This window comes from Chaetura pelagica, unplaced genomic scaffold (genome assembly GCF_000747805.2).
Source record: "Chaetura pelagica isolate M959 unplaced genomic scaffold, ChaPel_1.0 scaffold89, whole genome shotgun sequence".
NCBI lineage: Eukaryota > Metazoa > Chordata > Aves > Apodiformes > Apodidae > Chaetura > Chaetura pelagica.
In genome coordinates, this window is record NW_009954532.1 from 188,285 (window position 1) to 211,124 (window position 22,840).

The 22,840-nt window shown below is 52.1% G+C and overlaps 1 pseudogene; it reads right to left on the minus strand.

The window, feature by feature from the left end:
• Positions 1-661: 661 nt before the first annotated feature.
• The window catches only part of LOC104395043, a 24,719-nt pseudogene continuing 2,540 nt past the window's right edge, over positions 662-22,840 (minus strand).

The following is a 22,840-nucleotide window of genomic DNA, read 5'->3' on the forward strand; positions in this document are numbered from 1 at the left end:
AAGGAGGGATCAGGCAAAGAGGGAGCACTGGCAAGTTCTCCCAGGGCTGCTGGTCAACTTGGAGTCCTTGCTTGGCTGGGACCACCCAGGCATCACTTCTGGGGTGGTGAAGGCAGCTCCCCTCCAAGGGTGGCTGCACACAGAGGTCTGAACATCACCTTGGCACTGAGGGTTTGGCATCCCACCCAAGCCTGAGAGAGCAGGGAGCCCTTGAGCTTTCAGGGGCACCCATATCCCCCCATATCAGTTGTAAGATCAGGATGAGGAGAGACCTTCTACTTACTGCTGGTTTGAAGCTTGAGGAGCAGGTGGTCCCCCCCACATGGCACTTGCTCCAGTCTGGATGGGGCCTCCATCAGTTTTGCTCCCAGCCTTGGCCAGAAACACCCTCATGCCTTTTCAGTGGGGGCTCTGTCCACTGCTGGATTCAACCAGACAATGGATCTCAAAGACCACAGGGGACTTGTGGATGCCTGGACTTTGGAGATCCTTTCTGAAGTACTCATGGAGAAGAGAGATCACAACTACAGAGATCAAGAAGCAATGCCCACCTGCCCCCAGAGCTTCCCTAGTGTTTCCCTGGGACTCTGTTGAGCCTCACCTGGCTGGTCCCCACATGTGGAGCTGCCAGAGGAGCAGACCCTTCCTTTGGGGCCCTTCCTCAGGCAGACAAAACCTCTCCCAGCAGCAGCTTCAGCAGCTGGAAACCTGGAAAGACAAAAGGAGAGGTCAAGCCCAGCAAAAGACCCTCTTTCCACCACCCATCCCTTCATCACTCAGGTGTGTGCATTAAAAATCAGGAGTTAATGCCTCAGCTTTAACCCTTTCTCCCACTTCCAGCACCAAAGCTGATCACTCAAACCCCCATGAGAAGCAGACACCACCCATCCCCAGCATCTCACCCATGTTTTAATGGAATAAGCTCAAGCTGCTGGAGGTTTCTCAGCTGTGTCTTGATGCTCTTTGTGGTTTCCATGCCATTCCCCTTGCCTTTGTAGTCCCAGAATTGGTTTTGAGCAGGGTAAAGTGCTCTCAGCCCTTTTATGACTTCCTGTTGTGGTTCAGAGCCCCTGTGCTGAAAGACTTTAGTTGCCTCCTAAATCTTTTCCCAGAACTCTCCTGTCACTTCCAATATTGGCCAACATTTTGTTAGCTCCAAGACTTTGAAGGGATATCAAAGCAAACCTCAAAGGGAAAAGAAGGCAGTAAAGAGGCAGGTTGGAGCTTAATTCATATTTAAATCAAGATCTTGGGTTACTGGGTAAAAGAACTGGGAGCAAATGGGGCTTTTAAAGGCCTCATTCCCCCTGGGGGTCTCTTTTCACATGATTGGTGACCGTACCAGGAGTGGAATGAAACTGCCTTCCCAGGAAAAATTCCCGAGCATGGGGAAGGAAAAAAAAACCCTATTGAAGTTCTCCAGAATCGAGATGGACTTTTTTTCCTCCCCCCCCCCCCCCCCCCCCCCCAGCTGTGACCCCAGAGGATGTTTGCAAATGATGCTTTTGTTCCTGCAGGCAGAGAGGAACCCTGTCAAAGCCCTTGCAGAAGGAGACAGGGACTGATTTGCAAGTCAAAACAGAGCTCTCCTTAGCCTTCTCCTTCTCTCCTTCTCTCCTCCTTCTTCTTCTCCTCCTCCTTTTCTTTCACCTTCTCCTCCTTCTCTTCTTTCCTTTCTCCTTCTCCTTTTCTCCTTCTCTCCTCCTTCTTCTTCTCCTCCTCCTTTTCTTTCACCTTCTCCTCCTTCTCTTCTTTCCTTTCTCCTTCTCCTCCTCCTTTCTCCTTCTCCTCCTTCTTCTCTTCCTCCTTCTTCTTGTCCTTCTCCTCTTCTCCTTCCCTCCTCCTCCCCTCATCTCCTCCTCCTTTCCTTTCTCTTTCTCTTCTTCTTCTCTTCCTCCTCCTTCTCCTCTTTCTCCTCTTCTTCACTCCTCCTCCTCTTCTCCTTTTCTTTTTCCTTCTCCTCCTCTATTTCTTCCTCCTCCTCTTCCTTTTCTCCTCCTTCTTCTCCTCCTCTTTTTCTTTCTCCTTCTCTTCTTCCTTCTCCTCCTCCTCCTTCTCCTCTTCTCCTTCACTCCTCCTCCTCTCCTGCTCATCTTCTCCTTTTCTTTCTCCTTCTCCTTCTCTATCTCTTCCTCCTCCTCTTCCTTTTCTCCTCCTTCTTCTCCTCCTCTTCTCTTTTTCTTTCTCCTTCTACTTCTCTTCTTCCTTCTCCTCTTCCTCCTTCTCCTCTTCTCCTTCACTTCTCCTCCTCTCCTTCTCCTCCTTCTCCTTCTCTTCTCCTCCTCCTTCTCTTCTCCTCCTCCCTCTCCTTCTCTCCTCCTCCTCCCTCTCCTTCTTTCCTCCTCCTCCCTCTCCTGCTCTCCTCCTCTTCTCCTCCTCCTTCTTCTCCATTTCCCTCTCCTTCCCTTCTCTTTCATCTTCTCCTTCCTTTCCTGGGAGAAACTGCACGTTTTCTCAAACACAAAAAAGGGGACACCCCTCAAAATGCTGCTTTTTGGGGAAGAAAGGGTTTCCAACAACCCTCAGCACCTGCCAGGGACCTGCAGGAGGCTGGCAAGGCAGGTTCCCAAGCCCAGCACAGGTACATCTGGGAGATCAGCCAAGCACGGGGCTCTCCTTGCCTTCCTCTTGGGGATCTCCTCTAAAATTGGCCTTTCAGCTTCCTACCCTGGAGGAGAAGTGCTGCTGGATTTAGCCTCCCATGCACCCTCTGCCTTCATTTCTGATTTCCTCTCCCAGCCCCAGGAGCAGTGGGTGGGAGGGATGAGTTTTGCTAACGCCAGCAGCTCCGGGGCTGCCAAAAAACCCCAAACAAAGGCTGTGAGAAAAATATTCCTGCAGGAAACATTTGCTGAAACATGATTCATTTCTTTGAGAGAAGTCACATTTCCTCTGGCCAACGCTTAGAGAAAGGTTAGACTCCCTTCTCCTTGCTCCAGCCTGGGTGATGAACGTGGATGAAGCACATTGGGGTGTTGAGGCTGGAGAGGAGAAGGATCTGAAGGGACCTTAGAGCACCTTCCAGTGTCTGAAGGAGCTCCAGGAAAGGTGGGGAGGGACTTGGGACAAGGGATGGAATGAGAGAGGATGGTTTCCAACTGAAGAGGGGAGATTTATATGAGATATGAGGAAGAAAATCTTCCCTTGAGGGTGGTGAGAGCCTGGCCCAGGTTGCCCAGGGAAGCTGTGGCTGCCCCATCCCTGGCAGGGTTGAAGGGCAGGTTGGATGGGGCTTGGAGCAACCTGGGCTGGTGGGAGGTGTCCCTGCCCATGCAGGGGGTTGGATCTGGATGATCTTTAAGTTCCCTCCCAACCCAAACCAGTCAGGGATTCCATGTTGCTTCCAGTTGACCTTCTGGAGCTGCACGTGGGTGTAAATTTGCCAAGGTAGCTTGAAGCTGGGGATTCACCTGGTTTTCTCTGGGGTTCTCCTTGTTGTCCCCCCCTCCCCTGCCCCAAATCAGGCTGCTGAAGGGGACAGTTGTCCATCCCCCCTTCCCAGTTTCATGCTACCACTTCAAGCAGCATTGTCTTCAGCCCTGGTCATGGTCATGGTCTCCTGCCTGGGTCATGGTGGCTTTTTCCACCAGCTACTTGAAACAATGGGTTCTGAGGGTCATTTGCAGCTCATCAGGGCTTGGAGATGTCTGGGTAGTTAGTTGGCAAAACCTTTCCTGCTCCACACAGTGGCCACAAGATGCACAATGAGGTTTCCTCACAGCCCCTGCTGCAGAAACCTCTTCCAAGAAGCCAGGCTGCTTTCCCAAATGGGTGAGCTGGTGGGAACTGAGCAGGAGGTGGGTGAGGGACCAGCTGGCAAGGTCCTGGTGATGAGAGGTGAGGACTGGGGACTCAGGGCTTGGTCCCACCACCTGCAGCCCCTGCTGGTTTTGGACCTGGACCCCTGTGCTTCTGACATGTGGCATGAAGAGCTGGTGGAGCATCTTCCTCCTCCTCAGCCCTGAGGGGGCTGCACCAGGATCCAAGTAGCAGCCAGGGCTGGACCTGGGGGGGGGGTGAAGGACCTCAGAGGTGGGGCAGGGAGCTCCATGGGCCCAGCACCTCTGGCCATGCTGGTGTGGTGTGTGCCAAAGCTGGCAGGTCCCATCCACAGGGACATGGGACACGTCTACCCTACTCAAGAATGAGCCTGGCCAACCTCAGCCACACTTTAGTGACAACGTCCATCCAAGATGAGGCTTCTGAGCTCCACCTTTGCTCTGCCTTTCTCCATCACTTTCCCCTTCATCCTGCCCCACTGGTCTCCACCAGACCATGTTGTCATCTGTTTCCCCTGTGCAACAGTGACAAGGACAGCCAGTGTCTGCTCAGCCCCATGGCCACCACCCCACCAGTACCACCTGCCCTCCCATGGACACGTGGCACCAGGAGGTAGTACCTGGTGGGCATGGATGCTCCTGGAGGTCCAAAGGATGCCTGAACTCCAGCAGCTCCTTGCAGCTCAGCAGGAGTTGTGGTCTCCTTCTGGATAGCAGGAGAGGGGACAGGTGAACACACTGATGCTGTTCCACCCCAGAGAGGGGTGGACGTGGTTTTGGCTGCACTCAGGTTTGAACACCTTACCATGAATGAGTGAATCATCTCCAATTTCTTTTCTTTCTTCTCTCTTTTTTTGTGGTTTTGGGTTTTTTTTTTGATCCCAGGGGTACATCCAGTTGCCTGGAGAGATGTTTCCATGAGTCATTACCTGGCTCTGTCTCCCCACAGGCAGGTCTCCCCATCACCTCAGCTGCATCCAGGCATGGTGACCCCTCCCACCACCACACACCTGATCTAGTGGGAGGTGGGAAATTCCAACCCCCCTGCATGGGCAGGGACACCTCCCACCAGCCCAGGCTGCTCCAAGCCCCATCCAACCTGCCCTTCAACACTGCCAGGGATGGGGCAGCCACAGCTTCCCTGGGCAACCTGTTCCAAGTGTTGTTCTCAGGTTCTAATTTCATTCATGCTCAACTCTGGGGAGAAGAAGAAGAAGGAGAAGGAGAAGGAGAAGGAGAAGGAGAAGGAGAAGGAGAAGGACAAAGACAAGGACAAGGACAAGGAGAAGGACAAGGACAAGGACAAGGACAAGGACAAGGACAAGGAAGGAGAAGGAGCAGGAGGAGAAGGAGAAGGAGAAGGAGAAGGAGAAGGAGAAGGAGAAGGAGAAGGAGAAGGAGAAGGAGAAGGAGAAGGAGAAGGAGAAGGAGAAGGAGAAGGAGAAGGAGAAGGAGAAGGAGAAGGAGAAGGAGAAGGAGAAGGAGAAGGAGAAGGAGAAGGAGAAGGAGAAGGAGAAGGAGAAGGAGAAGGAGAAGGAGAAGGAGAAGGAGAAGGAGAAGGAGAAGGAGAAGGAGAAGGAGAAGGAGAAGGAGAAGGAGAAGGAGAAGGAGAAGGAGAAGAAGAAGGAGAAGAAGAAGGAGGAGAAGGAGAAGAAGAAGGAGGAGAAGGAGTCTCTGCACTTCAGCCCAGCCTTTGGGAGCCCACAACTGTTCATGCTGCATTAAAATCAAACTCAATCAACTGTGCCAATATTTTTTTGTGTCAAATGCTGCAGGAGCAACATGTCCCCACCAGAGGAGTCAGAAGATACACTGTGCTACTAAATATGGTCCTTTCCCACCAGTTCTTTGCAAGAAATTCCTCAAAACATCCATTGGACAGGCAAAGCCCTCACTCCATACACCTCCACAACCACACAGGACACATGGTGGAGACAAAACCAACAGGAACAAGGTGGGACATGATCAAAGGGAACGACTTTGGACTCGATGACCTCAGAAGTCTTTTCCAACCAAAACAATTCCAACTTCCCTCCACAACCAACGGTGACTTTGCTGACAGCAGTACCTATAAATCACCCCCATCCAGGAGGAAATGGTTGGTGTGCATCTGGCACCCAACCCAAGAGGTGGAGGTCACACCCAGCTCTGCTCTTCCAGCCCACTGGGCCAGGGCTGTCAAGGAAAGGTTCTCCTGGCTGTGTTTTCTTCACCTCCTCCCCAGCCTGAAGGACAGTGCCTGTGGGCTGGTGCCATCGTGTGGATGCAGCTGCAACGAGGAGGAGGAGTTGAGGAGGGAGAAACCCACCACAGCCCTGGGAGAGGATGGAACCTCAGTTCTCCTCCAGGTTCCTTCCACCCATCCTCCCCCCCTGAGTGAAGAACCTATAGAGACAGTTTTGCCTGGGGACCTGTGAGATCTTCTAAGGGTGAAATCAATCATTTTCCTGTTGGAAGAACTGAAGTTGATGAAAACAAGAGTTTAGAAACATCCATTTGGCAGAGTTTTCCCCTGGGAAATGTTCCAGAAGTTGTGATTCTAGGTTCCCCACATCTTCCTTGCTTTCTGATTCCAGCACCTCCTGTCCCCAGCAGCCATTGAGATAAGGAAGGTCCCTGCTGGGCTCAAAAAGGCTCAGGAGCTGAAATGGAGCTGCAAGTGATACTCACTCTACCTCACCCAGGCTGTCACATCTGGAAATAGGGATGGAACACACTCCTGCATGGATCATCTCCTCCAGGATCTCCAGGACTGCCTGGGGCACCAACACAAACACACTCTGGAACCTGCAAGAGAAGCAGGCTGTGGATTTGGGCTGGTGGCAGAGGGTGGGTTTCTTTGCCCCGGGCTTGTATCCTGTCCTGGAAGACACACAGTCCCCAACCTCCAACTCTCTTGCAAAACTGAGAAGCAAACCCAGCCTGGGATAAAAATAAAAGGTTTCAGGGGGTCCTGCCACTTTGGGGTCAACTGACACAGTGGATGTGCAACCATCTTCTTCATGTCATTCTTCCACTGCCTTTCACAGGCTGGATCTGAAATGGAGCCAAACGATGAGTGTGTGTGTGTGTGTGTGTGGAGGGGGGGTTGGTAACAAATCATGAGCCTGGGGTTTCCTCTCTACAGTCAGAACCCCAGGCCAAGTCCTGCTGGCTGGGATCTTCCCCTTTATCTTGCAGGACAGAGCACTCAGCTCCAAGAGGCTCCTTCCCAAAACCCATCTGCTGGGATGGAGAGCAACCTGCCCCGACTCCCGGGGTGAGGAGGGAGGGATGAGCTTGGTTCCCACAAGGAACAAGGGAGGAAGCCTGTGGGGACCCTGTCCAGGCACTGCTCAGCCTCCTTCTTGGAGGAGCCAACCATGTCTCTGTGCCTCCCACACTCCTGTCCACCCTGGTCATGGGTTTGGCTCCCTCCCCCGAGTTCACACTGCCAAGGTCTTCTGCAGAGCATCTTGTAGCATCAGAGCAGAGTGACTTCCCACACACAGGCACTCTGTCCCTGCTAGGATGGCTCTGGAGGAGCTCTGGGTCTTGGCTCTGGAGGAGGAGCTCTGGGTCTTGGCTCTGGAGGAGCTCTGGGTCTTGGCTCTGGAGGAGGAGCTCTGGGTCTTGGCTCTGGAGGAGGAGCTCTGGGTCTTGGCTCTGGAGAAGCTCTGGGTCTTGGCTCTGGAGGTGCCTTTGCTATTAGGGACACACAGGTGGTCAGCACTCAACCCTGAGCTCCTGGACAACCCCCACTTGCTGGTTGTCCTGGCTTGGACCCGTAGGTGCAGGTGGGATCTCATCCCTTGATCCATCAGGGCTCATCCATCCACAGACGCCGGCACAGCCAGGTTATGCAGCACGTGGGTGACTGCATCCAGGATTCATTCACGACCCAATCCCACGTTGCTGTTTCAGATTAAATTGTTCCCAAGGCTGTGCATTGTTCTTTGGGAAACACAGGAATTTTTCCCATATGTCTTTGACCTAGAAAACGAGCATCCCTCAAAAACTGGGAGGTTGTTGCCAACGACGACGTGTTTTCATTTCTCATCTTGAAGCACATTTTCATGGGCTGCCAACAATTCTTGAGGGGGTTAAAGCTGAAGGCCCTGACTCAGGAAAGCTCTTCAAACACGTGCCAAAGAGGATTTGCATCTAAGCACGTGCTGGAATGAGATGTTTTCCCAAATTGGTGCCAAAATAAACGCCCCCACCTTCCCATCTTCCTCTCCATGAAGTCCTAGGCTGCTGTCCTCAGCTTTATGTCACCTACAGGTGACATTTGGCTTGTAAATGTGCAGCTGCCAGACTGCAGAGAGCAGGTGACTGTTTGGGGATTGCTGGTGAGGGGCTTTGGGGAGCCACGAGGAGCCAGAGTGAGTGGAGGTGGCTGATACTTCTTCTAATTGCTCTTAGTAAAACCACAACAACTCTCAGGGATGTCGTTGGTTTGAGCAGCAACAACATCTGGCCAAAAACCAGAAAAAAAAAAGTCCAAATCAGGATGTTGCATCTCAGGGGTGGGTAAATTAAAACTCTGAAAAGGACCTGGATTTGAAAAGTCTTTTAGCTTATGATACAAAACAGTCAGTGTCCAAGGAAAAGATTTCATTCCAGGCTGACTGAAATATCTCACTCGACAAGGAATAGATGGGGCTGATTATGAGTAGTATTTTGGTTTGCCAGAAATTCCTACCATTCCATTTTTTCAGTTCATCTCAAATCAGCATTTGGACTCCTTGAGGTGTCTCTCAGAGAAAAATCAATCCTCTCCCTCTCTCTCCACGTGGTGAGAACCGAAAACAGAGCTGGGTGAACCAAGAGGGGATGCAAAAGTGCAAAGTTTGGAAGAACCTGCCAGTCATCCAGGAAGAATTCAAGCTGTGGTAGATCCTGTGGGTATCAAAAGACAAGGGAAGCTGTGCTCTGCTCCCAGGAAAGGAAGATTTTGTTGTTGCAAGGAAGAACACTGGACAGAGACCTATGAGCTTTCAGCATTCTTACCTGTGCTGCTAAATCCCCAGACCAAGCCTCCTCCATGGCTTGCTCTTCATCTCAGCAGCAGGGCTCTCTGCAGGACAGAAAACCTATCTTAGAGTCAGAGAATCACACAGCTATTTCAGTTGGAAAAGACCTTTAAGATCACCAAGTTCAACTACTAACCTGACTCTACCAAGTCCACTGCTAAACCACATCTACACAACTTTTAGACGTGTCCAGGGATGGTGACTACAGTCCACAGCTTCATGACTGCTCTAGATGACACTAGCACCACTACAGAATCACTTTGGTTGGAGAAGATCATCACAGAATCAATCCCAGGGGTTGGAAGGGACCTGGAAAGCTCCCCCAGCCCAACCCCCCTGCCAGAGCAGGGGCACCCAGAGCACATCACACAGGAACGTGCCCAGGGGGGTTGGAATGTCTCCATCATCGAGTCCAACCATCAAACACTGACAGGTCCTTCACTCATCCCTATGTGTCTACACAACTCTTAAATACCTCCAAAAATGGTGACTTCAGTCCCTTCAGTGAGCATCCCACCTCTGAGCCCAGCCTGGAGGGAGAACTTCTTCACTAACCTGCATCCCCGGGCAGCTCTTTGGACTTGGTCTTCACCAAGCAGAGAGCAAAGCAACCAAGAGCTCTCCCACCCAAATGGCTGCTACACACCAAGAGGGCCAAAAATGCCCAAACCACTTGGTTGTTTTTTTTAAAATCCTTAACAAATCAGGTCACTCCTGAGCTCAATGAAGAACGAGGAAGGTTCAACAGGGGGTTTGAAAGAAGCAGGAGGGCAGCTCGGTTGGTTTTATTGTCACAGGGTGAAATGGGTCTTTTCTTGATGGTGTCATAAAGCTGGGAAGCACACAAACCAAGGCCCAACATCCCACCAAAGTGAGACCTCCATGGACAGAAGGAAAGGGGCTGCAGAACTTGCACAGCAACAAAACCAACCTCCCTGAGAAGGGCTTGGTCGGAGTTAACGGGGAAAAGAGGCTACGAGCGTTGGTGGGAAAGAGCAAGGAAAGTGCTGAAAGAGCCCCAAAAACAAGGAGAGAAAAGGAAGGGAGAGAGGAAGTGGGTGGGAGAGAAGGAAGTGGGAAGTGGGAGAGAGAAGCCCTCACAGGGCTGTGCCAGTGAGGAGGGATTTGGCCGGATGCTGGGGGTTTTTTTGGGTTAAAAAGTGTAAAGATACACTTGGATGAGTCCTGGTAGACACCACCAAAGTCGTACTTGCAACTCCCAGGGAGAAGAGGTGGAGAGTGACTCATGTTGGAACCTGCCCAGTTTCCAGAGGGGGAGAAGAAGGAAGGAAAGGAGCAAAAAAAAACCCAGGGGAATCTCAGTGCTCAGGCAACCCTGACAGGCTCTGTGCTGGGAGAAAGGGCAGGGCAGGCGTGGCTGCAGGGAAGGAGCACCTTGAGCTGTCCCCAAGGAGGGCTTGCAGAGGACCTGCCCCCCAGGAGGATAGGGACACTGGGAGAGGTGGGGGGACCTGCTGTGGGGTGCCCCTCCAGGGCTGGGTCTGCCTCAGCATCCCCCTGCCCATGTGGGCAGAGCAGTTTCCCTTCCCATCCCTTGGATGCTGCTGTCCCAGAGGTGCCTGCAGGAAGATGAGGTCTTACCTTGGGGAGGTGACTTCTCCTCCCTGGCACCCCCCGAAAAAAAAACCCACCTACCTTCTGCCAGGTGAGGGTAGGAGCTGGGAGACTGCAATGTGCTCCTGCCTCTGCCACTGAGCCCTGGAGATACTTGGCGTTCCAAGCCAAACCCTGCTGACCACCAAAGTCGTACTTGCAACTCCCAGGGAGAAGAGGTGGAGAGTGACTCATGTTGGAACCTGCCCAGTTTCCAGAGGGGGAGAAGAAGGAAGGAAAGGAGCAAAAAAAAACCCAGGGGAATCTCAGTGCTCAGGCAACCCTGACAGGCTCTGTGCTGGGAGAAAGGGCAGGGCAGGCGTGGCTGCAGGGAAGGAGCACCTTGAGCTGTCCCCAAGGAGGGCTTGCAGAGGACCTGCCCCCCAGGACACTGGGAGAGGTGGGGGGACCTGCTGTGGGGTGCCCCTCCAGGGCTGGGTCTGCCTCAGCATCCCCCTGCCCATGTGGGCAGAGCAGTTTCCCTTCCCATCCCTTGGATGCTGCTGTCCCAGAGGTGCCTGCAGGAAGATGAGGTCTTACCTTGGGGAGGTGACTTCTCCTCCCTGGCACCCCCCGAAAAAAAAACCCACCTACCTTCTGCCAGGTGAGGGTAGGAGCTGGGAGACTGCAACGTGCTCCTGCCTCTGCCACTGAGCCCTGGAGATACTTGGCTTTCCAAGCCAACCCCTGCTGAGCTCCTGGGGGTCTTGCAGAGACGTGGATGGAGCCCACCAGCTCGGGGTTGCAGGGAGGCCAGGTCTGTTGGCTCACAGAGGCAAAAAACAAAGTCACAGACCCCACGTCAAGCTTCAGGCATCCCACTCTCTTCCTGCAGGGTGAGGAGCTCCCTCCCCACCATCATTCAGCAAGGAGATGCACAGACACACACACACAGATGTTTGCTCAGCAACAATCACCGCCAGCTCCGAAACATCTCTCAGGGCAACAGAGGAGAAACTAAGGGGGGGGTCCTTGCCTGATATTTATTATCCCACCCCAGCTCCCTTCTCCTCTATTCATTTTTAACTCTCTGAGAAGCTGACAGCACCAGAAACCGAAGCCAGAGCATCAGATTAACAACATCTTTCTTCTCCAGGCTTTCGGCCACGCGTTCGAATCGTTTCTGCTAGTGAATAAAACCAACCCCCCAGAATCTTCCAGGCTTGAGACAGAGGCCTGGGAGGGTTGGTGAGGACATTGGGATGGAATTCCCAGGGCAGTGGTGGAGGCACCATCCCTGGAGGTGTTCAAGGCAAGCCTGGAGGTGACACTTAATGGCTGATGTGGTGGTGTTGGTCATGGGCTGGACTTGATGATCTTAAAGGTCTTTTCCTTTCCTGGGGATTCTGTGACACCAGATTTCATGCCTTTGTAGCCAGCTGGAGTGTTGTTTCTTTAGCCCCATCCCCACCACCCTGGCTCACAGCTTGGCCGTGCCACGGATGTGACACTCAGGTGACACTCAGGTCTTGCTCGAGCTGAGCCTTCAAGTAGCACTGACAACAGGGCAAGGCATCACCAAGACATTGCCCTGCAGTGCTGTGCTCCTCTCTGCCACCCTGTGTCCCCCACTGACCCAACTGGCTCCATAACCACTAGAGGGGGGTGGAAGGCAACTAGCTGAGGAGATGATTTCCTGCTGGGAAACATGGACATCAAGTTGGTTGGGGAGGTCTGGAGTTCTGGGCAGGGTATGGACATTCAACAAGCTCCAAAGTGGACAGTATCCAGGTGAGGAGGTTTTTTTCCCCACCACCCACAGCACCAGCAAACTGCTGAAGCTGCCTCCCAAATGCAGGAACCACATGGGTTCCCTCCAAAGAGGGATGTTGGGTTGGGGAACCCTTGGGGTTCTCCTTGTGGGGAGGGAAGGTGAGCCAAACCACAGGCTGGAGAGCTGTGGAAACCACAGCTTGTTGTTCCCCAACCCATGACCTGCTTGCAGGGTGGTTTGGTCATCCTGCTCTGCAAGCCTGGAACAGGCCTCCAGTGGAGGTAAGAACTGAGATGCTCTGCAAGACTCAAGTTTTCTGGGAAGCCAAAGAGGTGGAGAAACCACTGGATTGGGGGGAAATGCTCCTTTGGGCAAGAGGAACCCACCACAGCTCTGGGAGAGGATGGAACCTCAGTTCTCCTCCATGTTCCTTTCACCCATCCTCCTCCTGAGTGAAGAATCTATAGAGACAGTTTTGCCTGGGGACCTGTGAGATCTTCTAAGGGTGAAATCAATCATTTTCCTGTTGGAAGAACTGAAATTGATGAAAACAAGAGTTTCTAAACATCCGTTTGACAGAGTTTTCTGCTGGGAAATGTTCCAGAAGTTGTGATTCTAGGTTCCCCACATCCTCCTTGCTTTCTGATTCCAGCACCCTTCTGTCCCCAGCAGGCTGCTGGGTCTCCTGCAGTCTCTCTCCTGCTTCTGGAGATGCAGGGCACCAAAGAGCAGGTGGACCCAGGCCACCCACCTACAAGCTGGCACTGACCTGGAGCTCATCAGCCTGGTTTGATCTCCAAAGTCTGTGTGGTCTCTGAAGTTCATGGATGTAAATGAGCAGAAGCAGGATCATCTGCAGCTCCCAGAACACTGCCCAGAGATGAGGGGTTCTCTCCCTGTGAGCAAACCACCTGGAAAACACTTCAGGATTGCTCAAAAAGCCAACCACAACCTCTGCAAAGGCCCAACTGAGCTTCCCTGAGAACCACAGCAGTGGAAAGGCTCCTCAGGAGGCCAGCTCCACCTTTTTGGGTCCCTGAGCCTGCCTAGTGACATCTGATGACATCCACAGGGCATGGGCCCTGTGGGTCACAGCCCACCACTACAGTCCCTGGTCCCTCTGCTGTGGGACCAAGGGCCAACCCTGTCCTGCACAAGGTGCTCAGATGGCCTCCTAGAGCCCTGAGTGTGGTGGAGCCTGGAGAAAGAGCTGTTGACTCCCCACAGTGACACCTGCATGCATGTTCTCCTCTTGGTGTGGGGCTGATGCCTGCAGGTCATCAGCCACAGGGACAAACCTCCAGGCTCTTGGAGAACCTGCTTGCTGTGCCTTCCCTTTCCTGACCCCTCTCCTTGCTCTTGCAGCTGCAGGACAGAGTGCTGAGATAGGACAGAATTAGGTCCAACCCCAATTAGTCATCTCCCACTAATTAGCTTGGGTTACCAGAGGGAGGCCACCAATGTTTCCCCAGTTGCTCTTGAGACTCCCAGCCACAAACACGACAGGGAAAATGGGTGAAGCTGCCACGTGGGCCACCAAGCCACCCCAAAGCCCAGTGTCCTGTTGCCCATGGGGCATCCAAACCACCTTGAGCCTGCACCTCTAGTGCCTGACCCAGTCCCTACCAACACTCCTGCCATCACAGAGCTGAGAAGAGACCAAGAACAAGCTGAAGCTGCCAATGTTTCCCCACCACGTCGAGTTCCTGCTGCCTACAAAAAATATCAGCCTATAGAACAACAGAAGGTTTCGGTTAGAAGGAACCTTGAAGAGCATCTAGTTCCAACCCCCTGCATGGGCAGGGACACCCCCCACCAGCCCAGGTTGCTCCAAGCCCCATCCCTCCGGGGTTGGTGAGGTGGTGTGGGGCCAGGGGCACCATGCAGGAGGTGGGCCCAGGTCCCTGGGCTGCTCTGGCTCTTGACGTGGGTCCCCCTTCATCTCTTCCTCTTGAGCCTGTGCTGGGTCAACCTCCCTGGGCACCGTGCTGGAGGTGGGTCCACGTCCATGGGCTGCTCTTCGTCCTGAGGTGGGTCCACCTCCATGGGCTCCTCTTGGCCCTGAGGTGGGTCCACCTCCATGGGTTCAACCCCATCAGCTGCACGACCCAGCCGCCAGGGGTTCTGCCACCAGTTCTGCTGTCCCTGGCTCCCAGCTTGGTGCCCAAACACCTGGCTGCTGCTGAACATCACTGCACGAAACATCTTGGCTGCTGGTGCCTGCAGGTTGTTTCCACCTGTGGGTCAGCTGCTGCCAAGGTGATGGCTTCAGTGACATCAGGTGACGTGTGTGGCCAGTTCTACCTGCAGAGGGGGGGTCTCTGGGGGGGCTGTGGCCTGGGAGGTGCCTCACGGGGGAGAAGGAGGAAGGTTGGGGGGACCTTTTCCTGGGGATCATCACCCCTCTGGGCCCTTCTGCTGCCCTTGGGCCAGGGAGCACCCTGCACCTCCCCTGGTGGGCTGGGCTGTGGCCTCTTGTCTTCTCCCTCCCTGCCCTTGTCCCAAGCCCCTCCCCAGCTTTCCTGGAGCCCCTTCAGGCACTGGAAGGTGCTCTAAGGTCTCCATGGAGCCTTCTCTTCTACAGGCTGAACACCCCAACTCTCTCGGCCTGGCTCCAGAGCAGAGCTGCTCCAGCTCTCTGATCATCTCTCTGGCCTCCTCTGGACTTGCTCCAGGACCTCCACATTGGAAGGGACCATAAACATAATCTAGTTCCAGCCCCCTGCATGGGCAGGGACACCTCCCACCAGCCCAGGCTGCTCCGAGCCCCATCCAACCTGCCCTTCAACACTGCCAATAATTGTGTCTTCTATAAAAAAAATACAATCCTAGAAGCAACAGAATCAGAGAATTGTCATAGTTGGAAGAGACCTCTGAGATCATTAAGTCCACCCAGGAAAGAAGAACAAAACAATGAAACCCAGGCTGGACTTCATTCTCCAGTTGGTAATCACAGGCTCTCAATGATTTTTCCAGCTGGAGAAAACTGGGAGAAAAGGTTGAACATTTTGGGGTATTTTTTCAGTCTGGAAGACCTTGAGGTGCTTCCCTCCTCTTCCAATAATTCAGGGTCTGGCTCAGGGTGTCCCAGCCAGCCCAGCATTCCTACTGGAACACAGCACACAGGGGCCTGGGAAAGGTGGGGATGGTGGAGATGGACATGAAATACAGACCATGTTGTGCCAGTCCCAGGACACGTGGAATATTTCTCCTTTTGCTGGTGGGAAGATACGTTTTACTCCACTGGAACTTCATGGTTTACTCCACATTTTACTCCACTGGAACTTCATATTTTACTGCACATTTTACTCCACTTCAACTTCATCTTTCACTCCACATTTTACTCCACTGGAGCTTCACATTTTATTCTACTGGAACTTCCACTTCATGTTTTACTCCACATTTTACTCCACTGGAGCTTCATGTTTCACTCCACATTTCACTCCACTTGAACTTTACATTTTACTCCACATTTTACTCCACTTGAACCTCATGTTTTACTGCACATTTTACTCCACTTGAACTTCATGTTTTACTCCACATTTTACTCCACTGGAACTTCACATTTTACTCCACATTTTACTCCACTTGAACCTCACATTTTACTCCACTTGAACTTCATGTTTTACTCCACATTTTACTCCACTGGAACTTCACATTTTACTCCACATTTTACTCCACTTGAACCTCACATTTTACTCCACTTGAACTTCATGTTTTATTGCACATTTTACTCCACTTCAACTTCACATTTTATTCCACTGGAACTTCACGTTTTACTCCACATTTTACTCCACCTGAAATTCGTATTTTATTCCACATTTTACTCCACTGGAACTTCATGTTTTACTCCACATTTTACTCCACTTCAGCTTCACTTTTTACTCCACTTCAACTTCACCTTTTGCTCCACTGGAACTTCACATTTTACTCCACTTGAACTTCATGTTTTACTCTACTGGAACTTCACATGAAACTCCTTATCAGAGTGTTTTTCTCAAAAAAAAAAGGGGGGGTTTTTTGGTGCCAGAGGGAGTTGTCCTAGATCCAGGGGGATCCAGCCCATGCTGGAGAAGAGGAGCAGGGATAGAAAGCTTCCTGGAAAGTGGCACAGGGGACAGATGGGAACAGACTTTTTAGCAGGGTGATGGGACATGGGGTGATGGTTTTAAAATGAAAGGAGACTGAGGTGAGATAGAAGGAAGAAATGTTTTACCCTGAAGGTGGTGAAGCACTGGCCCAGGTTGCCCAGGGAGGTGGGAGATGCTCCATCCCTGAAACCATTCCAGGCCAGGTTGGATGGGGCTTTGAGCAACCTGATCTAGTTGAAGATGTCCCTGCTCACTGCAGGGGAGTTGGACTAGATATCCTTTCCAACCCAAACCATTCTGTGATGCTAGGAACCCCCCCCTTGGGCCATCCAAACAGATGCCCTGCAGTGCAAGTTGGCAGGTTCTGAAGAAGCCCAGCGTGGTTATGGCAGCTCAGAGCAGCCTTTGCTGCACTCATCATCCTCCCCCCAGCCAAAACTGACCCATGTATCTTCTCAAGGTGACCAACTGGTCTCACTTTTATCTCTCCCAAGTCTTTCCAAGCAGCTCTGGAGTCCATCAAGCCCGTGGTGTCATCCCTTGGCACAGCCCCCTCCTCTTCCCTTTTTGCCAGGAAGAATCCTGCAAACACTCCCAAGAAATCCCAGTGGGCCCTGGGGGGAATGACTCTTCTTTTTTTTTTGCCCCCTCCCTCCAGAGAAACTGCCCCAGGAACATGTTCCTGGCTCCTTCCTGGCTCACACACAGGGATGCCAGGGAGGGAGAGGAAGCAGAGGCTGAGGAGAAAGCAGGAAGAAGATCAGGGCTGGAGGACCTTGCCGTGGTTTTCCCTGGAATTGAGGAGTGAGGATGTTCCCCATGGAACACCAACAAGCCCTGGGATGAAGGAACCAGCAGGAACAGCAATTCCCTGGGGGTTCTTTCTCCTGCCCTCCAGACACCTTCTGAGCCCATTCCCAGTTTGCAGCCTGACCTAAGGGAGGGCAGTGATGCCAAATGTTGGGAATGTTCTTGGCAATTCTGTGGCCAGAGCCTTTGGGGCATGTGGGTCCATCAACATTCCTTAAGGGAGAAGGTGGGGATGGAGCAGGAGCTGGGGGAGGGGAGATGCAACACCCTCCTGCAGGTCCCACCTTCCCACCTAATCCCCCCTCTTGCCATCTGGCAGATTTACTGGCCCCAGTAAAGTTGCTCCCACTGATATGATGAGGAATTGCAGCCTGGGCTGAATTTCCTCATGGATTTTGTTTCCCTGCCAGAAAAGTTCAGGGCTGGGTCAGACTTTGATATATATTTATGCATATTTAATATATATATATATAGACACAAATACATAAGGTATCTATTTTTCCTTCTTTCCAGGTGATTTTCACCTTTCCCCAGCTAAAGGCTCTTTCATCCTCATCTTCCCTGCTCACCAGGAGGGAACCACCTTTTCCCTCCATCCCACATCTGCCCCATGGACCCTCCCACCACCCTCACCCCTTCCACACACACTCCCCTTCAACCTGCAGGTTTCTTGCTCTGAGAAACCACAAGAAGAGTGTCCTTCATAAGCAGCAGTGACAGGAGCTCTTCTGAAGGACAAAATAGACCTAAAAACTCATCTTAGGGCTTCTTGTTCCCAAATAAGGGGGCTTGGCTGCCTCTTACTGCAGCAGGATGGCTTGGCCATGGCCATGGGGATGGATGGGACATGGACACAGATGGACAGGGACACAGGACAGGGACGTGCCATCATGGCATGAGGAGAGGACACCAAAAGACCTGCACAGGACCTGGCTGATCCCCCAGCAGAGCCCCTGCTCTCCCACATTCCTGTGAACACACTCTTAAACCACAGAGACCTGGATCACACCCTTCAGGAGGGGAAGGAGAGGACTTGCTGTACTCCAGGCACTCCAGCCCTTTCAGGAGTGGGATTTTTTACAAAGACACTCATTAAATACGAGGCCATTGCCCCAAAAAGAGCTGCCAGAACCTTTGCCTCTCCAAGCACCATCCCCTCCTGACCAGGGGTTGGCTCTAAGCTGCCTTTTTCCCACAGTTTCAGAGTTTTACTGTCAACGTTCCTCATTTTCCATGTCATTAATCTCCCTGGGCCCCAGCTCCAAGCAGGCTGGGAGCCAAATCCTGCCAGACAGGTTCCAAGAGAAATCCAAGTTGTCTGGAAAAAAAAGAAGGAAATTCAACTAAAATGAAAAAAAAAGAACATTTCAACAAGCACATGAACTGTACCCAGGGCAAGTCTGAGGCTGCTCAAGCCAACAGATGGTTTTGGTGGCAGCCAAAGTGACTTGTCCCATCCCACTTGACCAAAATCAGTTTGTTTTCCCAAGGAAAAAAAACAAAACACAACAACCTGGGGGATTATTTGTGTGTTTCTCAAGGTTTTCTTGCTTGGAGAGCTCCCCTTGAGCATTTTTCACAGCATCTGTGCAGTGATTCTTCTGGTGTGAGCTGCTCTGGGGTCCCAAAGCTGTGGGTAACGCAGGTAAAAACCTCTTCTTTTCCAGGAAGGAGAAGAAACCTGCCCTGTGTTGGGAAAAAGGAGAAAGGGGGAAGTGAAAACGACTCCCTCACTTGGAGATCTCAAGAGATGTCCTACTGCTTTCAACCAGCTTGGACAGGTTGCTGTGCAGTTTGTCTCTGCTCCAGGGGATGAAGCTCCATATGTTGCAGGAATCCTACTGATCTTCTTTCAAGATGCAGGTGAGTCGAATCTGAGGTGACCTCAGGCTTTTGGCTTTGCTCAGTGTCTCCCCAAGCTGCTCAGCCTTTGCCAACATCACTTTGAGCACCAAGGAACTTGGGAAACAAGCCACGTTGGACCCAAGGCCAAAATCAAGGTGACCAGTGGGAGGGTGGGAGATGTGGGATTATCCCAGAGTGGTTTGGGTTGGAAGGGACCTTGAAGAGCATCTAGTCCAAACCCATGGGCAGGGACACCTCCCACCAGCCCAGGCTGCTCCAAGCCCCATCCAACCTGCCCTTCAACACTGCCAGGGATGGGGCAGCCACAGCTTCCCTGGGCAACCTGGGCCAGGCTCTCACCACCCTCGAGGGAAGATTTTCTTCCTCATGTCTCATATAAATCTCCCATCTCTCAGTTGGAAACCATCCTCTCTCATCCCATCACTTAATGTCCTTGTCCCAAGCCCCTCCCCAGCTTTCCTGGAGCCCCTTCAGGCACTGGAAGGTGCTCTAAGGTCTCCCTGGAACCTTCTCTTCTCCAGGCTTCTCCTGCCCCAGCCTCCTGGCACCCACCTCGGGACAAGACTCTTGAAAACTGCAATCCATGCACCCCCCCTTTATCATTTCAACACCATTGGATGTGGGATTGTTGCTTTTCCTTCTTCTCCTCCTGTTTCCCTCCTGCTGAGGAGCAGGTGCCAGCTGCCTTGGCCAGGCATCAGCCCTTCTCCCTCCCATACTCAGGCAGGAAGTTCTCCATTCCCAGACACCTTTTCATGAGGTGCCACCACCTTTTGCTCCAGGGAAAACACTGGGAAACACCTCCCAGCTTTTCCCCACTGGGAAACCGAGCTCAGCAACATCCCAGAACACCCAGTTCAGGGACCAACATCTCTTAACACATTGATTTTCTTTTTTTCTTTCTTTTTCCTCAGCACCATGACTCAGTTTTCCCTGAAGCTTTTACTTCTCAAAGACCAGCACATTCCAATTCCCACTCACTGAGCCTCCTCACTCATCTTTTATTCCTTGCTTAGCAACAGTTGGGCTTTGCTGAACTTCACCTGGAAAAGAGCAGCCAGGATTCTTGGAAAAGGACCATGAGAGAGAGAAAAAAAAAGGCTTTTGGAGGCAGCTCCATCCCACAGCTCCCAGGAAAAGCCCCACAGGAGCCTGGCCTGGAGCTGGGCAGTGCAGGGAGGGCAGCAGCAGCCTCATGCCTACAGCTCCCTGCCCTCCTGCCAGCACCAAACCCCCTCCTGCCTCCCCTGGAGAAAATCCAGAGGCAGCTTGGGAAGATGACACCGACTTTTTTTTGTTTGCCTGGGAAGATCCAGGCAGGGGGAACATTCCCAACTCCTTCAGTGATCTCCAGAGCAGCCCGAGAGAGCTCAGCCCTAGGAGGAAGGTTCCACTCAGCACAGCTCCAAATCCCATCACAAAAGCAGGACGTTTTGCTGGCACAGGCTGAACCCTTTCCCTTCCCTCCCTGCCACGTGCTCCTGCTCTATTATTTAATACTCGACCTTATCCTTTCCCCTCTGGTGCTCCCATGGCTACAGAGACATTCATTTAAAGGACAAAGCCTTGACTTGCTGCCCAGAGTGAGGAACAGCTTCTTTCTACTTAAAAAATAAAGTACAAATGTATTTATTATTATTATTATTTTTTAAAACAACCCAAACCAATCCCTAAAAGAGCTCAGAGAAGGGTAGGGAGCAGCACCCACCCCAGTGCCCAGGGGAGCATCCTCCCCCCTCCACCCACTGCAGAGGCTGGGAGGGACCCACCTGCAAGGATGGATGGATCCTCAAGGGACTGTGGGTCCTGGGGGGAAGCCCTGACACCCCCTTAGCCCCCGAAACATCCAGGCCCAGCCCTTTGAAACAAACTCTCTCCATCATCCCCATCTGCAGGGTCTCAAACCCACCTCTCAGCCAGGAATGTTTAATCAGAGCCCTGAGTGCACGTTTGGCTCTGCAGAGCTTATTCAGAGGATGAGAAGGATCAGCAGCCTCTTGACACCCACACTGACACTGAAATGATGTTTGCAGCCCCTCCCCTGCTTCCCCCTCCCACAACAACTCCTGGAACTCCCTCCAGCTCCTGGAAGACCCTTCTCAGCCTTCTGCCCAGAAGAACCCAAATGCCTCCTCCCCAGGAGGCTCGAGCTGCCCTGGGACAGGTTACAGCCAAGTGCCACCCCTCCCTGTCACTCGTGGTCCCAAAGAGAGTTCCATCCCAGCCCCCTGGACAAGGGCAGGGAGTGATGGGATGAGGGGAGATAGATAGATAGGCTTGAGGAAGAAATTCTTTGCTGTGAGGGTGGTGAGAGCCTGGCCCAGGTTGCCCAGAGCAGCTGTGGCTGCCCCATCCCTGGCAGTGTTGAAGGGCAGGTTGGATGGGAGACCCCGGCGTGGTGTTGGACACCTAGAGAGAAGGTACTTAGGACCTGGAAAGGCTGGAAGGAGTCAGTATTCCCACCCACTTCCTGTCACAATCTACACGATCCAAGAGAGCCAGAAGCTGTGCCCTTCACCCTTTCTGTTCCTCTCTCCCTGCTGGGGCTGCTGCTGGTTCCTTCGGTTTCCCACGTGCTCGCTCCTGAATCCAACTGCCCTGGGAGCTGTGAGGAGCCCTAGACCTCTCCTGTATCTCTGCAATCATCAAGATGGGTTTTGGATAGAAACACTTACCTGTTCTTCCCCTGTACGTTACCCTTATTGCCTGGATTCACCTTCTCCATCCTTAGCTTGTGCAACCTGTCCCCTAGGACTCCAGCCAGCAGCTTTCCACCCCCGCTGACTTCCTACAAGATCCATCAGTGCAAAGAGCAAACTGCTTTTCATGATGATATGGGGCAGCCTCCTCTGCACCAGCCACTGTGTCACCAGGTGTCATTCCAAAATCTTTGCCTCTGGCAAAATCACCTCCACCATGCCTGGGCCATTTGGGCCCCTATTCAAGCTCGCTGTGTTATCAGGGCCACCCAGTTGATCCAGGTGGCATTGGAGACATGGTGTGTGGGGTCTTGAACATCTCCAGAGAAGGAGACTCCACAACCTCCCTGGGCAGCCTGTGCCAGGGCTCTGTTCCGCTCACAGTCAAGAAGTTTTTCCTCATATTTCAATGCAACTTCCCATGTTCCAGCTTGTCCTGTCACTGGGAACTACTGACAAAGAGAGTCTTGGCTCCATCCTCCTTGCACCCACCGTAGATACTTACAGGCATTGATCAGATCTCCCCTCAGCCTTCTCTTCTCCAGGCTAGGGAGTACAGATGTCCTACCATGGACATCCCAACACACACATGGGTTATCTTTGACCAAAAAGCCACTTTTGGTGCCCAGATCCCCCCTTCCACAACACCAGGAACTGTGTTGGTTCCACGTGGATGCGACACGATGCCGGAGGCATCAGGTGCCAAGAAAAGCAGCGACAGAAACCAGGGTGGTACTATAATTAACTTTTTCTTTTTATTTACACCACAAGAATAACAAGTTGTCATAATGTGGTACAAAATACTGGACTCCTAATAAAGTTGAAATTGAAGTTGGTACTGTCAGAGAAAGACACCATTGGCCAGTTAAAAAAAAAAAAAAGAGATAAAAGAGAGGGAAAAAAAAAAACCCACAACCAAAACAACGAAAAAAAAAACCACAACCAACCCAAAACAAACAAAACCCAAACCCTAAACGAAAAGAAAACCAAGAAAAACACTCCGACTCCACCGAGTAAAAGAAAGGACCATCAGAAAACTTAGCACAAAGGATGCTACCATCACTTCAAAAGTAGGGTCCATACAAGAAGAGTGAAACTTGTGTCTCGACGACAGCGTAAACCGGGTAGCTGCTACCAATGGTGACGTCATACTGAGCATGGATAGGTATAAAGTAGAATATAATATAGTTACAACTTTTTTTTTGATACTACATATCTGTAATAAGCTCTCGGGTGAATAATGTTTCAACCC